A 6341-nucleotide genomic window follows, 5' to 3' on the forward strand; every position below is an offset into this window, starting at 1 on the left:
ACATTTGTATTAGACATGGGGACAATATGTTTATCTGCTACAGAGGGTCCTGTTGTATAGTCAATACTGTATTTTTTACAGTGTCAGAAATGTGGGAACATAAAGTAGTTTCATTAATTTATTAAAAACGTTTCTGTGAGGGTAACATTTCTTTGTTTCAGTTCAGACCACAGTTCAGTTCAGAGGCATCTATTACCATCTTTATGGGTTTGGACCCTTCTTGCCATCAGTGGTTGCAAGGCAACTGTAAAAAAATTGGTACGTACAGGTACATTTTTGTTAATCAAAATACAAACCATGCCAATGTGCCTTCACTGGTACAAAATTATCCTTCAGGTCCAACTCTGTCCATTAAAAGTAGGAAAAAAACCCTGCAAAGTATTATACTACTAATATGACCTTACCTCTAGGTACTGAAGACATACCCTTTATGGTACAACCCCAGTGACAGTTTTGTACCATGTGTGTTTTGGGGAATTGGAAGGAAACTGGAGCACACAGAGAAAACAACAGAAACAGACATAGAACACACCAAACTCGACAACCCATAAACCAAGGCCCAAGAAGCTGCAGCTCACACAGTCCCTGTGGCACCCTAGAACAAAACAATCCAATCAAAATCTGCCAGGTTTTGTGGTACTCTCCATTTAACCTGGAGTGTCAATAGTCCAGCTCAAGTTCAAGCTTCCACTCCTCCAACCCACAGCTCAGAGACAAGCTCTGAGATCCTGCGTTCACTCTGTTCTCCCAGTCTGCTGCCCTGTAACCCAATAAAGTCAAAACTCCATTAGGACAAGATGCACTGCCATGGGCGGCAGGCAGACACACGCCACCGCAGCAGCAGCAGTCACCTGCCTCCAACATGATCTCTCAGCCTGAAACAGAATTAAAAAAGAGGATGTCATCTGTCATTCCCAAACCGGTGGAAGAAGCCTACAGAGACAGGCCTCACGGCAGTTAATGCGAGAGATGTCATCAGTGATGGACATTCAGACTATGATAATATGCCTAATGGAGTTTGCGGCAGTGTCTGGGAAGAAATACAAACTGCAGCTTGTTAAGTTAAGGGCACTGAGTGGAGTTTTATTAAGACATTGCTTTTCACAGGCTGGAAGCGACACTGGAACAGGGAGATCAGGACACGGAAATATGCTCTACATGAAAAGATGTTCCAAAACGGCCAGCTGGGCTAGTTTAATTTAAAAAATCACTGGCAAACCACGGTAGAACGGATATTGAAAGTCATCCAGGACGTGACTCAGTAGTAAACAAACACACAAACAAAGAGGGGAAAAAAATAAACAAATTAACTGGATCAAATCAAATGAACAGAAAGGCGACGACAGAAAAGATCTCTCTAAATGAAGCGAGCCAGTTAAATTGCTGTTTTTTGAAAACCCTCATTGTGATTCTGGCTTGGTTGTGTTTGGCCTTCACTGCATGTCCCTTGTTAGTTTATATCACTCTGCTCTTTTGTGCCCAGCCTAAAGCTTTATAAATGCCACTCTAGGGGGACTGGGCGTAGTGTGTGTGTTTGTGTGTGTTTTGAGGGAACGGTCCAGTAGACACAGTCAAAGAGGGCCCGCCTTGGAGAGGACAAATCCAATTCACTGACTCCGGCAAAGACACACTATGTGAACACACACACTCACAGGACTGTTTTTTTATAGTATCAGGGCATAGAAACTATGTGCTGTGTTCAGCCAAAACATTAAAACCACTGACTAGTTACAGTTGCAGCTGTCAGGGGTGTTAATATTAGAAAGTCAAAAAATGGCCAAAAAAAAGATTTTGAGAATCTACTTCATTAAGGACTAAAATTGTGATGATTTGGCAATTCATGACTTGTATTTCAGAGTATCTCAAACATAAAACAGTTACCTAATACCTACCAAAAGGTACATTAGGAAGGTGGTTTTAATGTTAATATTATTTAATACTAATGAATATTATTGCTGTTATCATCCCTGGTCCTATTTTTATTTGTCTGCCTGTGCTGTTTGTGTGCTTAGTCTTTTAGGTGCAGGACCACGATTGGCCACCAGAAGGTACTCTCTACAAAAGGGCCAGTAAAAGCCTGACTGAAGAAACGTTCATGGCTCCTCCCCTTTTTTGACCTGAGAGAACTTCCTGCTTAGATCAGCCTGGTACCTCCATTTTGTTTTCAGTTTGTTACTTAAGTTTTGTTATTGTTTATTTTTTATTTTGGGTTAAGGGGGGGGGGGGGGCTCACTAATTGTCGCGGTTCTGTAGGGACCTGTTTTTGTTGGGTTATAGTCGTACTTCTGCTTGAGTCATGATTGCATTGAAGTATCAATACTTTTACTTAAGAATAGCTTTAGGCCACTCCACCCACCTCTGATAAAAATACGTCTCTCCTGCATGAAGTGCCTGAATTTGAGGAATAATAGAAAGTGCTGCCCACACCCTCTCATGGGTTACACACAGATGCCAACCGGCTGAATAGAATGTACCCTTGGACACTTTACAAAAGTGAGTGTGTGCTCGTCAGCCTGTCACTTGTGTTGGTCGGTGTGTGAATGTGTTACTCGAAGTGTGGTGTTACACAGCATGTGTGGGCGGCAGTCCTTCAGAGTAGTAGTGCTAGCTCCAGCTAGCTCTGAGCTGCTTTAGGACCTAAACCCACAGCTAATCGGTGACTGTCTATTAACCCTAGAACACTAATGCCGGGTGATTTTCACCCACATTATTTTTTTCATGTGATTTTCATTGTGGTGCTGCTGTCTGTGATATATAGGATTTGTGTAGCTTCAGGGCGATGATCATTGATGTCATTAATGTTATGGCTGTTTCCTCCTCCCATCTATGGTTAGTGATGGAGAGTAATATATTTTATGGGTGTAATTTACCTGATGTTAGTGTTTGTGCGTTTAAATCAGGTGCTTACATGTCTCAGGAAGGGGTGGACCAAAGACCAAGTTCCCAGCAGCATTATTATTAGTTTCCTAGAACCATATGTCCAAGAAAAACAAACATTAACACTAATGAACTCTTTAATTTTAAATGTTTTATAAGTTTACCAATCAGATCCGCAGGATCTCATAGTATTCGGCTGGTCCTCAAGCAAATACAAGAAAAAATGCTCTTCGCTAAAGCAAAAAAGCAAGGCAAAAGCTCTTTTTTGAAAAAGTAAAGAGCTAAAAGATTTCTTTTGGTTTCTGAGGTCAAGGTTCACCTTGAATTTCTGTGTAGGCGCTGAATTATTTAGTTACAGTAATATAAAGGAAAATAGAAACACCCCACAAAGCTAGAAATACAAAGCTGTGTATATATATATGTGTGTGTGTGTGTGTGTGTGTGTGTGTCTTCCCACATCGGCACCAGGGATTACACAAGCAGAGTGGGCGGCCCACTGTACCAATGTGGGGGTCGCAGCTCTAAACTCAAAGCCTGCAGCTCTTTGTGTACATGCGTCACTATAAATGGAGCAGACTGGAGCTGATTCCCACAGAAAATACACGATCACACCAACACTATATCACGCTCGCTCTGTTCACTTTATCACACGCTCACTCTGAGGTGAGAGGACAGATAGGAGAGGTTTGCTGTTTGGATTGTAAGCTCAGTCTGTTTTACAGGAAAACAGTATAATTATAAATACATACTCTTAAAAATAAAGGTGTTTTTTCTCAAACTAACTCAGCTTTATTATAAACATGGGAACTAGAATTTACTTCAATTTGCTATGTGCGCTGTGATCCCTTTATCACTATTTGTGCAATATATTTAACGAGCTATATTTTTTCTCTGACCTTATTTTAGCTGCACTAGATGTATATATTTTTCCTTAATTATATTTTTAGTATTTTTATATTTATTTCTGTAACCTTTTTTATATATAGATTTATTATTATTTGTTTATATATTTTCCAGATCTGTTTCTCTGTCCTTTCCTCTGTGCTGCTGTAACAAATTTCCACAATGTGGGATTAATAAGGGATTATTTTATCTTAGAGATATGTTCTTGTGCAGTGTTATCCCTAACTCGACTGAGCAGTCACACATGTTTTTTAAGGTAAATCAGAGGTAAACTTTACTGTCACTCTTCTAAACTTCAACAAAAATCTAATAAAACAGCTTCTCAGCTTTCAATGATGTCCTTTAATTATGAACCAGTGCATATAATCAGCATCACACATTGTATTCAATGAGGGGAATAAGATCCAACAGTCACAGATAGGTTTTGTTAAGATTTTATTACAGCAGTTTGATCACGAAAAAAGTCTACCATGTGGTTACAATGCTTGTTTAAGGATGTAGCTTGCTTGTCATCAGCTGCCAGAGCCCTGAGAGAGGACAATTGGCTTTGCTCTCTCTGGGTGGGTAGATGGCACTCTCTCCCCACATCACTCCAAAGGGTGATGTCACTCAGCATGAGGCATCTGTGAGCTGATGTATCAGAATCGAGTTGCTGCGCTTTCCTCCGAGTGCGCTGTAATGCTACTCGGCAATTATGCATCAGTAGCAGCTCAAAAAGAGGCGGAGACTGACTTCACATGTATCAAAGGAAGCATGTGCTGGTGTTCACCCTCCTGGTGTTGGAGCATTGTTAGTGATAGGGGGAGTCCTAATGAGTGGGTTAGGTAATTGGCCCTGTAAATTAGGGACAAAATGGGATAAAAATTAGGAATAAAAAACAATGTTCCGGAATCTTGTATAAAGCCTTTACTGCAGCAAAGAACCAACAAACTCTCTGGTATTCTTAAATCTCTTTTGACACTTAGGGCATGGGTGGATGATCTTCCACCCTAGAGATTTCAGCACATACACACAGCTGATCCAGGAAATGAAGGTCTTCTGAGTCATCTAAAACAGCTGGTCTTGGTAATGAAGGTCTTCAGGGCTATCAGACTTTTAAAAGTTTCATCACCCTTGGCAGAATATCTGCAAATAGTAACAGAAGGTGAAAGATGAATTCATAAAGGCTTAACATTGAAGCTGATACAAATCTTTAATACTGTAAGTAAAATTTTTACAGCTTTAAAAGTTTTGCATAGTGTTTTTTTTTTCCTTTTTTCAAGATAAAGTAGTCCAACAAGATACAGCTCTGCATTTATTTGCAGAAAATGAAAAATGGCTGAGAAAAAAAAGATGCAGAGCTTTCAGACCTTAAATAATGCAAAGAAAACAAGTTAATGTTCTTAAAGTTTTAAGATTACAAAAGTCAATATTTGGTGGAATAACCCTGTTTTTTATTCACAGTTTTAATGCATCTTGGCATGTTTTCCTCCACCAGTCTTACATACTGCTTTTGGATAACTTTTTGCCTTACTCCTGGTGCCTTACTCCTGGTGCAAAACTTCAAGCAGTTCAGTTTGGTTTGATGGCTTGTGATCATCCATCTTCCTCTTGATTATATTCCAGAGGTTTTCAATTTGGTAAAATCAAAGAAATTTTAAGTGGTCTCTTATTTTTTTATGTCTTGTCAAAAAGACTAAAAGAAGGTTTCACTTTTAACTAGATTTATTTTGGAAATTAGTTACTATTTTATGTTACTATTTTATGATCTTAACTACTTTCATTAACAGCAACAGAAGGTTTGACCAGGGGTGCAAAGATTTTTAATCATTCTTGAATCATTTAGGTTCAAAGCAGAAACACAATTTATTATGTACTGGGGCAGGTATGTTTCTTTCATTTTAAACATATTTTCAGCAGATAAGAAGAGAGGGCCAATATTCATCCACAAAGATGTGAAAGATTCATTGGCAGTTATAGAAAATGCTTTGTTGCAGTTGATGCCACTACTGTCTGGCCAAAAAAAGTCACCACCTGGATTTAACTAAGCAAATGATCTGAGGTTGCTGCAGTTGGTCTGCAGGTCTAGGTTTAGCAACAGTATGTGCTGAAAGAATAAGGTCAGCTGACTCCCTGAATATACTGAATATAAACCAGTTATTCCATCAATGGATTTTTTTCTTCCTTGATGGCACGGGCATATTCCAAGATGATAATGCCAGGATTCATGGGGCTGGAATTGTGAAAGAGTGATTCAGGGAGCATGAGATCATCATTTTCACACATGGATTGAGAGAGTTCACCACAGAGTCCAAAATCCTCATTGAGAATCTTTGGGGTGTGCTGGAGAAGGCTTTGTGCAGTGGTCAGACTCTCATCAATGCTGCTGCAAGATCTTGGTGAAAAATTAATGCAACACTGGATTGTAAAAAATATTGAGACATCGCAGAATTAAGCTTATTGAAACAATCAAAGCTAAAAGCTGCCCAATGTATTATAAGAGTGTGTGACTTTTTTTTGGGCCAGGCAGTGTATAATAAAATATTTACAAAAATGTGGAGGGCGTAATCGGTTTTGTGAGA

Source organism: Astyanax mexicanus, chromosome 2 (assembly GCF_023375975.1).
Source record: "Astyanax mexicanus isolate ESR-SI-001 chromosome 2, AstMex3_surface, whole genome shotgun sequence".
NCBI lineage: Eukaryota > Metazoa > Chordata > Actinopteri > Characiformes > Acestrorhamphidae > Astyanax > Astyanax mexicanus.